General features: G+C 50.7%; 1 protein-coding gene across 8 annotated transcripts in view; it reads left to right on the forward strand.

Moving 5' to 3' along the window:
• Positions 1–3,686: 3,686 nt before the first annotated feature.
• PRRC2B (proline rich coiled-coil 2B) overlaps positions 3,687–13,539 on the forward strand; it is a 92,781-nt gene continuing 82,928 nt past the window's right edge. For all 8 annotated transcript variants that reach the window (XM_077851112.1, XM_077851116.1, XM_077851113.1 and 5 more), the window contains exon 1: positions 3,687–3,843. The gene's annotated coding sequence lies outside the window, so the exon portion shown is untranslated. The remainder of the gene's footprint in view (positions 3,844–13,539) is intronic.

The raw sequence follows: 13,539 nt of genomic DNA on the forward strand, positions 1-13,539 counted from the left end.
GAGCACAGGGAAGAGAAAGAAGACGGAGAACATAAAAGGAGACAGCTTTCCAGATGAGTTAAAAAACCACCACTACCACCACCACAGCAACAGACCAGAATGTGACTTTGGCAGGGTTTTGTACATTCTACCAGAAATTAATGTGAAGGCGATCCACATCTGGTCATACTATGGTGCGACAAAGTCAGAGATAAATACATTTCTAAGTATTATACCAAAATATGAAATTTCAATGTAACAAAGCTCAGTGACTACATTTCAGGAAGGATAAAATTTTATTTTATTTTATTTATTCATGAGGGACACAGAGAGAGAGAGAGAGAGAGAGAGAGAGAGAGGCAGAGACACAGGCAGAGGGAGAAGCAGGTCTCGTACAGGGAGCCTGACATGGGACTCGATCCTGGGTCCCCAGGATCACGCCCTGGGCGGAAGGCAGGTGCTCAACCACTGAGCCACCCGGGCTGCCCAGGATAAAATTATTTATATATACAATCTGCATTAGGTCCCTAGGGTCGGATGAAATTCCCTGTCTGCTCAGCGGTGGGGGTGGGGTGGGGTCTGAAGAGGTGTCTCCACCCATATGCAGAGTTGGAAAGTTTCCCAATATTTAAAAGGAAAGAAAGAATAGCACAAATGACATGAGTTGGCTCATGCCAACTCTCCCCAGCTTTGCTCTTCTTGGTCCACTCCTTCCTTTCAGGACTCCCACTCTGGACAGTTGCTGTTTATAGTAACTTTGATGATATGAGAAATGTCTTCTTGAATGTCCCCCTCTACGCTGTGGGCTGTCTCCTGGGCTGAGCCTTGATCCAGCCCCCATGCTGGCTCTCTCCCTCTTTTTCTTTCCCCTCTGGTCTCTTTGGGCCCTTAGTTCTGGGAATGCTTGGACAGGCATCTTCAGAGTCCCAGAGAAAGCTCAGGTGCCAGTCTCAGTCCACAGTCAGTCCCTATACCTGCTCGGGCATCATTTAATTTAATATTTAATTTAATTTAATTTAATTTAATTTAATTTAATTTAATTTATTTATTCATGAGAGACATAGAAAAGCAGAGACATAGGCAGAGGGAACAGCACCCTGTGGGGAGCCCGATGTGGGGCTCCATCCCAGCACCCAGATCTGACCCGGAAGGCAGACACTTAACCACTGAGCCCCCCCCCGCCCCGCCCCCCCCCTCCCCCGTGTCCCTACCTGCTCAGGCATCTTAGCTGTACTTTCTCCTAGGAAAGCTTCAAACTTCAAAGAAGGGCAGTACTGGGATCCCTGGGTGGCGCAGCGGTTTGGCGCCTGCCTTTGGCCCAGGGCGCGATCCTGGAGACCCGGGATCGAATCCCACATCGGGCTCCCAGTGCATGGAGCCTGCTTCTCCCTCTGCCTGTGTCTCTGCCTCATTCTCTCTGTCTCTGTGACTATCACAAATAAAAATTAAAAAAAAAAAAAAAAAAAAAAGAAGGGCAGTACTGAACTCAAACCCTTGCCCTACCACCCAAGCCAAATTTGTGACCTTATCTAAGGCCACTTAACTTCTGACCTCAGTGTCTTTATCCAGAAAGTGGGAACAATAATAACTGCCTCCCAAGTATTAAGTGAGTTACCTCTTGTAAAATGCTCAACAACACGGCTGGCCCAGAAAAGGTGCTCAGTTAAACGGTACCAGTACCGAGCATGGTTGCTGCTGTCGTCACCCCAGGGAAGTGCAGAAAGAAAAGTGTTTCCTGAACCCGGGGGAAGGGATCCGGATGCAGCCAGATCCTCGGGTTTTGCTAGAGTGAAGCGTCCGCTGCCGCTGCCCTGGAACTCCCTGGAACCTAGCAGCCCTCCCGTCCCCAGAGGGCGTCGTCACTCCCCTTCCAGACCTGCCTGGGGAGCAGAGCTGTTGTTGACTTTTACCCTCTTTGGGGTCTGTAATACAGCCTCCTGTCTTCCCAGAGCACTCAAGACCCAAGGTTTTCATCTTCTGTTTTCCCTTGTCAGGTAATTAAAAAAGATAAAAACCCTACTCTTGGCAAGTCTCTACCCACCAGCCTCGAAGAGCCACTCAATCCTCCTTTCAACAAACCAGCCCATACTTACATAGCGCCTACTGTGTGCCAGGCACTGTGCCCTGCAGCCCTGGGAACCCTTATCCTTGTTATTGGGCTGAAGCCTGTCGACCTCCCTCCAGGGTCTTGCTGTGTGGCCTTGGGCAAGTTACTTAACCCCTCAGAGTCCCTGTGAATCGGAAAAATAACATCTGCCCCAGGGCTGGATAAAATGAGACACACCGCTCCAAACCATGGCACACAGGGTATGGCCTGTGGCTCTTGCGTAAACTGTAGGTGAACAAGTGCCAGAGACAAGAGGCTGGTGATTTGGATTCCGGGGCCCAGCTACATTTCTTTTTGTTGTTTTGCTTTTGCAAATCGTTTGTTTTTCTAATTGCCAATCTTTCGAAAATAAAAAGGGAGAATTCTCCTTGGGTCCCCAGACCTCAGCCTGCAGAGGTGACCAAGAGCGGAGTGCCTCCCCCCAGACCCTTTGTTTTGCATTCACACAAATACACCGAAGACGGCTGCTTTATTATTTCTCATTTGACAAAAAACGGATAAAGTATCTTCATCGTGCAACAACCTTGCTTTTGAGTTAACAATGTATTGTTTCTGTTTCCTCTCCCCGTGCACATCGCAGAACAAAATCCAGGCTCGCTGTCAGTCAGGAGGCGCGGCAGTTCTGAGAGGGGAGGGGGCGGGGATCCGGGCTCGCGCCCCCTTCTCCGCGCTCCTTCCGTCAGGGCCTCACCGCCCCAGGCCCCCCTCTAGCCCAGCCCCCCTTCTTCCGGACCACTCACCCCCCTCTCCCCGTCTGGCCCCAACCCCCTCCCCGGGCCTCCTCCCTTTCCCCGTCCCAAGGACCCCTTCCCCGGGCCCCAGTCCCGTGCTCCACCCGCTTCCCAGACCTCCTTCTCCCCGCTCCCTCCCCCAGTCTCCCCAGCCCCAATTCCGGCCCCCCCAACCTCCCCCGCTCCACGAACCCCCTTCCCCTTCCCGGAACCCCAGCCCCCCCTTCTCCCGTGCCCTTTCCCTGGAGTCTCCCTGGGACCTCGGCCCCCTTTCTCTCTCCTCCACTCCCGTCTCCCCGGGACCCCAGCCCCCACTTCTTTCGTGCCCCTCTCCGGACCCCAGCCCCTCCTCTCGTGCCCCTCCCCCCACGTGTCCCCGGGACCCCAGCCCCCTTCCCTCCCTCGGCCCGGCCCCGCCCCTCCCGCGCTCCAGTCCCCTCCCTTCTCCCGGCCCCTCCCCCTCCGCCTCCCAGCGACCCCAGCCCCCCCTCTCGGCCCCGCCCCCTCCCCGCCCCTCCCCGGGCCCCATCTCCCCCCTCTCCTGGCCCCTCCCCTCCCCCCTCCCCCCTCCCGGGACCCCCTCCCCCCTCCCGTCCCGGGACCCCATCCCCCCCAGCCCCCCTCTCCCGGCCGCTCCGGGACCCCCTCCCCCTCCCCCTCCCCTCCCCCCTCGGGCCGGGCGGCGCGGCAGGGGGCGCTGCGCGGGCCGAGGCGCGGCTGCGGGCGGCGGCGGGAGGAGGAGGCGGGAGGAGGCGGGGGCGGCGGCAGGCGGGGGGCGGGGAGCGGGGAGCGGAGCGCGAGAGGGAGGCGAGCGGCGAGACACAGGCTCGGAGGCTCCAGCGAGCGAGCGAGCGAGCGCCGAGCGAGCCCGGGGAGGGAGGGAGGGAGGGAGGGAGCGAGGGAGCGAGGGAGCGAGCGAGCAGCCGCGCCGCCGCCGCGCAATCCGCCGCCATCCCGCCGCCTCCGCGCCCGGCCGCCGCCCGACCGCCATCGCCCGGCCCAGTCGCGCCCGCGGAACCAGACCAGGTGGGCCGGGGCGGCGGGCGGGGCGGGGGCGCGGGCGCGGGGCGGGGGCGGGCCGGGCCGGGCCGGGGCGGCGGGCGGCGGGCGGGCGCGAAGATGGAGGCGGCGCGGCCCGGCCGGGCTTTGTCTCGGGGCGGCTGCCCGACCGCGGTGAGCCGGGCCCGGCGCCCTCCGTCCTCGAGCGCCGCCGCCGTGGGCCCCGGGCAGGCCGAGGGCCGCGGGGCCGGGCGGGGCGGGGGCGGGGGCGGGGGCGGGCGGCCGGGCCGGGCTCGCCATTGTTGAGCGGCGCCGCGCGGCCGGGGCGGGGGGGCGGGGCGGGGGCCGGGGCCGGGGCGGGGGCGCCGGGGGGGCCTGGCCGGGGCGCATCCCTCCCCTCCCCTCCCCTCCCCTCCCCTCCCCTCCCCCCCCCTCCCCTCCCCTCCCCTCCCGCCCCGCCGCCCTGGAGGGCACCGAGCGGCCTTCCCGCGCCCCCCGGCTCCCGGGGCCGACCTGCCCGGCACCACCCCGAGCGGGAATCCCGCGGCCGGAGCAGGGGCCGGGGCCGGGGCCGGGGCCGGGGCCGGGGCTCGCAGCCGCCGCGGCTTCCGTGCGGGAGCGACGGGCTATTTTCCCGATCCTTAACGCTCTGCTGCCGAGAATGTTAAATAATAAACAGGATGTCGCTGCTCGGGCCTTGCCAGATGGGGTGTGTGTGCGTGTGTGTGTCTGTTTTCCTCCCCTCGTCTCTTTTCTTTCCCCCCCTTCTCCTAAGTGAGAAGCAGCACTATTGAAACCGTGGGCCTCCGGAGTGGATCTGTCTACACAGCATGGGAGGGCGGTTTTCTTTTTACTCCCTCGCTTTCTCAATGTCGTGGGAGGTCCGAGCCCACCTTTAGGCCAGAAGAGGAGGTGTTTTTCAAGGGAATGGTTAGTTAGCTTGGGGGAAGTGGGGAGAACAGGGACTGGGGAGGCTCCCCCGACTGTGTCATTTGCTAAATGGCTGCCAGGCAGAGACCTTTAGAAGCCTTTGGTTTCCAGGATGGTTAGTTAAATTGGCCCAGAGATTTTTAATTTTTTTTTAACCCCCTTCAGATTTTGTATGCATTTTATGTGGTTTTATACGTGATCCAGTTTGGTTTTTGCAACCATCTGTTTGAAGTCGTAGCACGGTTTCTCCAAATCCATCTGCAGCCTTTTTAGCCTTGTCTGTGTACAGTGAGCGCTGTGTGCTGTAAGGGACTGGGGAGGCCCAGGCTGTGGGGTGTGAGTCCTGCTTCTGCCAGGGACATCTAGGGTTCAGAGAGCCTTCACTGGTATCAATAGCGCATCGTCCACCTTACAGGGTTAGGGCGACGGTGAAAGACCTAGAAGAAGAGCGTGGCATGCAGTTAGTGTTTAATAGTTGTTTCTTGCTCTGCTGTTTCTGTAACTGCTATCATGCCGTGGAATGGAATTGAGCCACTGCAATGCCACCCGTTGGGTTGGCCCGATCCAACTGGTGGAAGCCACAGGTGCTGGGCTGAGGCATGATGGAACATCTCTGGGCACTTGCTCATTCAGTGCTGGGCCTCTGGGGGAGGCAGGTATGGGAGAGAGTTAGCCTCTCGAGCCCCCAGAACTGGCCTGTGTGGCAGTAAGTCACCATCCTTGGGTCTTTGGTGCTTGTCCCTTCCAGGGCACATCTACTGCTTGGTTTAAGGCAGATCTAGAACAGTGGAAGATACTGAGAACAACAAACAGAGGCTGGGGACTCCTGCCTTTTGAGGATGACTGCTCTCCTTTGGGAATGGCAAATAATCTCCTGTGGAGCTTGTTTGGGCAAGTGTCTCCTGGAGCCTGGATTTTGGTTTTATGCGAGTCTCTAAGCTGCAACTCCTGCATCTGTGAAATGGGAATAATTAATGCCTTACTTGGGTATTGTTGGGGCTCTTGTGAGCTTCACATTCAGTTTGTAGCAAACTGCTTCTTTCCATAGGAGGGTGATGGAAATGTAGGTTGTTTTTGCCGGTTGCCTTATTTTCTGGTTCTTGCTCCAAATTCCTGATCTTTTTCTCCTGTTCTCCTGGTTGATGGCACTGTGACTTCCCCACCCCATCTTCAATCCCTAACTAGTATTTTTGTATCACGACTACTATTCCCTGCCTGAAGCACTTGAATGGCCACGGAGAGCTAGGCTGCTCAGGGTGTTTATTGGAGAGCACAGGAAGGACGAGGCTAATACAGGGGAAACTGACCCCAGTCTTGGTCACAAGGTGAGGGCTTGAGACCCAGGTTAGCTCTGGGCCACACCTGTAGCTTGTTGTAAATGGCCCTGGACACATTCTGCTTGGGCTGATAGTGATTCTGCACACTACTAGGCTTTTGTTTTGGTACATTTTGGCATTCCCACGACCATCTTGGTTTTGTTGTGTTCTATTTTTTTAAACCTCCTTGGAACCTCCTCCAGGTCCACTGGCTGTGGAACTGAGACATCTTAGCCGGGTCATGCCACTCTTTCAGTTTTCCCAGCTTCCCTCCTCTCGGCCTATCTTTTCTATCTGATCTCACTCTGGCCGGGTCTGGCTCTGGACTGTTTGTTAGCTGGTTAGGGAAGGAGATGAATGCACTGCCCTATCCAGCAAGCTGTTGGTTTACCTGTGAATTTTCAGTTCTCCAAGGCTGCATGGAGGGACCTTGTTTCAGGCTACTGTGGGAGAGGGTGCTGCCTACAGCAGCCTAGGTCCTCTCTAGTCTCCTTGGAGCCCAAATGGGTAAAGAGCTTGGGAAGGGAGAGCCAGAAAACCCTGGGAGAGTGGAATTTCAGGAATGGCAAGTCCGAACTTGTTCCAGCACGGTCTGCTTGCCTGGTCTGGGTCTGCTTGCCTGGTCTGGCCAAGGGATTTTTGTTATGCCTGTTCACCATCCCCCAACCACTTTTAAATTTCAGTTCTCTTTTTTCAAGAAGGATTATTTTATTGTACTTTAAAGATTTTTTTTTTTTTTTTGGCTTGCACAAAGTACTGACTCATGTTGCTAATGGCTGTATGCTGGTTATGTCTCATTATTCTACCATTTAAGATTGATCATTTCTATGTTGGTTTCAGTTTCAAACCAGAGTAGGCCAGGTGGGCCAATGCATGTTATTTCTGAATTTGATAATGAAGTTTCTCTACTATCAAGTGTATATATATTTTGTTATGGTTAAGTAGGTATTAAATGGGGCCTGTCTACACTGGATTTTAAAGCAACACGCTCCCCTTGAAAAATAAAATTTTCAGCAGAGATCTATTGGGCTTTGTGCTCTGAAATCTCATGGCTTGTTCAGAGCTAACTAGACTGTCTGCTTTTCAAGTCATAACTCAATTTCTTTCTTAAGAAAGTCCCATTGGCGGGGGGGGGGGTGGCTTGTAGACTTTTAGGAACCTTTGGTCTGTCATTTGGACAAAGGAATAAAAGCATTGGCTGTGGTGCTCAGGAGAGAGAGCAATGAGAGAGATGGTTAGATTTCTGATGAAATAAAATTGTTTATGACCAGCTTTTAGGCTTAAAAGGTGCCATTTGGACCAGGCCACCTCACCTGGGAGCTCTAAGACCCCGGCTCTGCCAACGGTGATACAGAGATCATTGTCTCTCTCTCTCTCTGTGGCTGGCCTGTGGGAAATCTCTGCTCTAGGAGGGAGGCTTGCCTTGGTGACTTGAGCCAGAAGTCTTGGTTGAGTGTTGTTTTTAGCTGTACTTGTTGATTTTGTTTCCGTGTGGCCTGAGCTTGGGGCCAGGTAGCTGCCGTAAGATGCTGGAGCCAGCTTGTAAAGCTCTGCCTGCAGAGGGAGGTGTCTGTGGGCAGAAGGAGGTCTATCTTAAGTTGCTGGCTAAGTTGCTGGCGGTCCTTCACATTGTCTCTGGGAGGACTTCCTTCCACTCCCACCTCTGCAGCTGGTTTTGTAGCTCTGCTCTGTATCTTTTCTTCCTCTTCTCCAAGAAAACCATTGGCCTTTTCCTCTTGGTGCTGTTGAGAAAGCGCTGTTTATTGATTTCAGAAGTAAGTCACTGTCATGCAACAGATACTCCTTGGGCCTGTGCTATGTGCCGGACACTGTGCGAGGAAGGTCCTGTAAGCACATTTTTCCCTGTTCATAAAGGTAATATTTTTGCTGAAGAAAAAAAAAGGAAAATACTGAAAAGAATAAGGATAAAAATACAAATAATCTGGAACCTTGCCATCCAGAGAGAACGACAGTAAATGCTAGTGTATTTCCTTTGATTATGTGTGTGTTTTTTCAGAATTAGAAAAATATTCCATATATCCTTCGCAGTTGATAGTTATTTATTTATTTATTTATTTATTTATTTATTTATTTATTTTATGATAGTCACACAGAGAGAGAGAGAGGCAGAGACATAGGCAGAGGGAGAAGCAGGCTCCATGCACTGGGAACCCGACGTGGGATTCGATCCCGGGTCTCCAGGATTGCACCCTGGGCCAAAGGCAGACGCTAAATCGCTGCGCCACCCAGGGATCCCCCAGTTGATAGTTCTTAATGTTGTAGTGTATTTCCTAAATTACTGAGAGCATTTTTAAATTTATTATTATTTTTAAGTAAGCTCTATGCCCAACGTGGGGCTTGAACTCCTGATCCCCAAGATCGAGAGTCGCATGCTCTGCCAAGTGAGCCAGCCAGGCACCCTGAAAATGTATTTTAATGGTTGTGTAATTGCTTTCTTTGTATGGCATGCCATGATTTATTTAGTCCTCTGATAGATATTTGATTGTTGTTACCCACTTTTCCCTCTTGTAAAGAGATTTTTAGGGTGTCTTCTCACATGTAAATCTTGGTGTACGTTGCTGATTAATGCCTCCAAGTGGCATTTCCAGGGCAGAGAGAACACAGGCTCCTCCCTTAGTTCTGTGTGGCACCGTACGGGTTTTTGCCTTCAGCCTTGTCACTTCTGACTTTAGGCAGGTGGCTTCCTTCCTGGGCCACTAAGTTCTGAGTATCTCGGTCCTGGCTTAGCCCTCTGCTAGTGAAGCTTGGGGCCTTACTCCATGTATGGAGTTGAGTCTGAACAAGTGTCTTTACTTAAACATTTATTGTTCTGGGGACACAGAGATGTGAAGGTCATGCTTGCCTTCCTCGGGAGCTCATGGTCCCGTGGGGAGAAGGCAAGCACCTCCTTGAAGAGACCTGTGGGACCTTCTCAACCTGACTTTGTCGTCACCCTCCCATGATTATTTCCTTGCCTCTGTTACTTGTGGTTCTTTTCACAACTTTAGATTGTATTTATTTATTTGAGAGAGAGGTAGAGTTGGGAGGGAGAGGGAGAGAGAATCTGAAGCTGACTCTGCGTCTGTGTGGAGTGCAGAGCCTGTCGCAGGGCTCAGTCTCACAACCCTGAGATCATGACCTGAGCTGAAACCAAGAGTCACATGCCCAACTGGCTGAGTCACCCAGGCGCTCCTGATTTCACAACTTTATTGTTATTTTATTTTTAAAAAGATTTTATTTATTTATTTATTTATTTATTTATTTATTTATTTATTTATTTGACACAGAGAGAGAGCAGACAAATAGGCAGGTGGCAGGCGGAGGGAGAGGGAGAAGGAGAAGCAGGCTCTGAGCAGGGAGCCCAATGCAAGGCTTGATCCCAGGACCCTGGGATCACAACCTGAGCCAAAGGCAGATGCTCAACCACTGAGCCGCCCAGGTGCCCCTGATTTCACAACTTTATCTTAGATATGCTTTTAAAAAATATTTTATTGTGGTAAAATATACATAAGGTTAATCATTTTAGCCATCTTTAGTGTATGGATTGAGTGGCATTAAGTACATTCACAGTGTTGTGCAACCGCCACCCAGCTCCAGAAATATATCCCCTTCCCAAACTGAAACTCTGTACCATGAAGCACTGACTCCTCATTGCTTTTTCCTCAGCCCCTGGCAACCACTGTCTGCTGTCTGTCTGTCTTTATGTAAGTGGAGTCATATAATATTTGCCCTTTAGTGTCTGGCTTATCTCACTGAGCATAATGTTTCCAAGTTCATCCATGCTATAGTAGGCCTTAGCACGCCATTCCTTTTTCTGGTGAATAATATTCCACGTTGCGTTCCACACATCATACTGTGTTTATCCGTTCGTCTCTCAGTGAATGACAACGCATAAATGCAGTTTTGCCTGTGTATTGACTGGCACATTTTCCCCAGTGGAGCAAGTGAGAGAGTGTGGGCCATGAAGCAGAATTCTGTTGCTTCCCTTGGTCTCTGTGCTCTGTGTCTGACCAGGGAGGGTGCCCACATGCAGGAGGGGTGGAGCTGCCAAAGAGGTTCTCGTGGAAGTGCACTGAGGAGCCAAGGCCAACTCAGCCTGGGTGTGGGGTAGTCAGGGAGGGCATTCTGGAAAAATGTAGCAGACTTGGAATCAACACCTGTTGGGGTACCTTACCTGGCTGACTCAGTTGGTGGAAATGTGATTCTGGATCTTAGCCTTGTGAGTTTGAACTCCACGTTGGGTGTAGAGATTGCTTAAAAAAACCCCAAAAACTTAAAAAAAAAAAAAAAAAAAAGAAGCACCCATTGTAAACAGTATGCCAAGCCCTGAAGTATTAAAAATGTGTTTCTTGGGGCAGCCCCAGTGGCCCAGCAGTTTAGAGCTGCCTTCAGCCCAGGGTGTGATCCTGGAGACCCCGGGGTTGAGTCCCACGTCAGGCTCCCTGCACAGAGCCTGTTTCTCCCTCTGCCTGTCTCTTTTTCTGTCATGAATAAATAAATAAAATCTTTAAAAAAATAAAATAAAATAGGGAGATCTTTAAAAAAAAGTGTTTCTTTTCTTTTCTTTTTAGTATTTTGTTTATTTATTCATAAGAGAGAGAGAGAGGCAGAGACACAGGGAGAGGGAGAAGCAGGTGCCTTGCAGGGAGCCCAGTGTGGGACTTGATCCTTGGAGACCAGGATCAGTCCTGAGCCAAAGGCAGACGCTCTACTGCTGAGCCACCCAGGCGTCCTTAAGAGTGTGTTTCTAAGTCGGAATCAGAAATGTGTGGGCTGCAGTAGAAAGCTTGTGGGTCAGCCTGCTTTCCGGAGCGTCAGAGCCCTTTGGATGTGAACCTGTTATGTGAGTACTCTGCTGTGGCCGGTCGCCAGCCTGGGGGAGGGTAGGTAGGATTTTGGCCCTGGGAAGCCGGGGGTGACTTTCCCACCGTGCTTTCGAGATCATGTCTTTTTGTAGAATGATGGCATGCATTGCTGCAGGACCAATTGGAAAAAGGAGGTCATCCCGGCACTCTTTCCACGGCTCCTTTGTGTCTTCCAGAGCTTTTTTAGGCAGGTGTTGTTTACATACAGTCCAGAGCTTCAAGAACCGCTCTGTCCTGGGCGGTAGGGAAACATCGTCCTGTCTGGGAGGGGTCCTGTCACTGCCGCCTGGCTGACCTGCCCTAGTGGTGAATGGGCTGAGTGTTCCGAAGTAGCTGGGGACAGTGGAGACCTTGTCCTCAAGCAGAAAGTGGAATTTTTTTTCTGATATAAAATTAATTGCAAAAGTATACATACTCATTTAAAAAAAGAAAAGCAAGCGTATGAAGAAAAATGAAAGCTCTTCCCTCCAGCTTCCCAGGCAGTAACTACTGTTTACAATTCGGTGTGTTTCTCCTCCCAGACTCTGAATGCATGTATAAATACAGCCCTTTGTAGGTAGGCTTTTAAAAAACAAAAATGGGATCACAAAAAAAAAAAAAAAAAAAAAGGATCACACTACTTTTTCTTGTACCACAACATGCATTTTTAAATGTGTCAAAAGAGAATTTTTTTGTATTAATATATACAGATCTATCACATTTTCTGTGTTTTTTAAGATTAAGTTGTTAGAAATCTACAAGTACATGAAGGAAAAAAACCAAAAATAGTTTATAATACCACCCAGGTATTTCCAGTTGATTTTTTATTTTATTTTATTTTTTTTCCAGTTGATTTTTTAAAATGAAGTAGTTGGAGGGGCGCCTGGGTGGCTCAGTTGGTGAAGCATCTGTCTTCCTCTCAAGTCATTGATCTCAGGGTCCTGGGATTAACTCTCTCGTCAGGCTCCCTGCTCAGTGAGGAGTCTGCTTCTCCCTCCCTGCTGCTCCTCCCTTTCTGCTCATGCTGTCTCTCTCAAATAAATAAATAAATAAACAAATAAATAAATAATATCTTGAAAAAATAAAAAAAGTAGTTAGAAAACTTAAGCTGTAACATGCTCTTCTCCAGTTTCTCTGAGGAGAAACCACAATGAGAAGTTTCTTGTCATTCCTTCCAGAAAAAAGAAAAGTGGTGCTCATTATCCCTACACACGCATTTATATTCTTAAGAGCATGCTTCCCTTTGCTCTTAATAAAATGTCTTGGTATGCTCTGTGACAGTCCATACAGATGTATTACATCATCTTTTTTAGCGACTGCAGAGGGTATTTTGTGGATATACTTGATTTAACCTCTTTCCTATTGGCGGACATTTGGGCTATTTCTAATTTTTGGATATTATACAATTTTGCTAAAATTCTGCCAAATTTTTCTTGAGAAACATATAATTTGTATAATAGCATGTGTTTCTTCAGCGTGGACTCTTCCAGTTGAATAGCATTTGGGTAAGAATCCTGCTAAATTCCTCTTCAAAAAATGGTGTCAATTTATAAACAATAGTATACGAGAGTGGGTGTTTCTGGACTGTGTCGACTTTACTAAATGAATAGCCTTTTAGATGAGCACACTTCCCAAATCAGAAGCAGTTAGTGTTCTGGGCTTGCTATAGTCCGTGAAGGATCTTAGGTTTTCTTATGGAAGCAGTGTTCACTGTGGTCTTGCAGTACAGAAGTGGCCAACGCAGGAGTTGTTCTGGGCATCTCCCTGGGGGAAGGCCAGAATTGGGTTGTGGAGAGAGGCACAGGTAGCCTCTTGGCACAGATGTTTTCTTCCAGGCTTTACACACTGGGGCCTAGTCTCTGGAGGTTTCTGAGGCTCCCATTTTGCAGCGTTTGGTGGTTTTGTTGCTGTTAATATTTCTTACTGGGTGGAACTTACTTGGAGGCCAACCCTCTATTGCATTTCCTGATAATAGCTGTCATCCAGATCTGCTGAACCACTCAGCCTACTGAACCACTCCACCTCTAGGGCCTTTCTTTCCTCATCTGATTATTCCCAGAAATCACACCTCCTGGGTGAAGCAACAGCAGAGTTGAAACCCCTGAAAATGCCCGGATGGTATTTCATCAGGCCACGTTGGGAAGGATTTGTGCTCTGGTGAGAGAAAGTTCCTGGTGGAGGTACAATTGGGAATGGCCCTTGAGGGTCATTATCGTTAGCTTGAACTGGGACAAATCACATGCAGAGGTGTTCATGCCTTGCCACCTCCTGCTCCTTTCCTGATGGAGAGTAGCCCTTGGCTTTGAGGTCCACTGACTTCAAACCCAGGCTCCACCACTTGTGAGCTGGGTGATTTAAGGTTATTTAGTCTTTCAGAGTCTCTGTTATTCTTGTCTGCAAAATGTGGTAGTAATGCTTTCCTCCTAGAACTGGGGAAGGATTCATGGGTCGTCTGCCGAAGTGTTTATAAGGTACCTGGCACAAGGCAAGCAGGCTCTCAATAAACAGTAGCTATTAATGGTTCCTGGATGCAGTACTAGCCAAGGGCCTAGGGGTTTGGAGTAGGCAGGCTTATACACTTGGGGCTTATTTGTTTACTAGATGTTAGTGTTTCTAATAGCATGTGAAGTCCT

The sequence above is a fragment of the Canis aureus genome, chromosome 16 (genome assembly GCF_053574225.1).
Source record: "Canis aureus isolate CA01 chromosome 16, VMU_Caureus_v.1.0, whole genome shotgun sequence".
Lineage (NCBI taxonomy): Eukaryota > Metazoa > Chordata > Mammalia > Carnivora > Canidae > Canis > Canis aureus.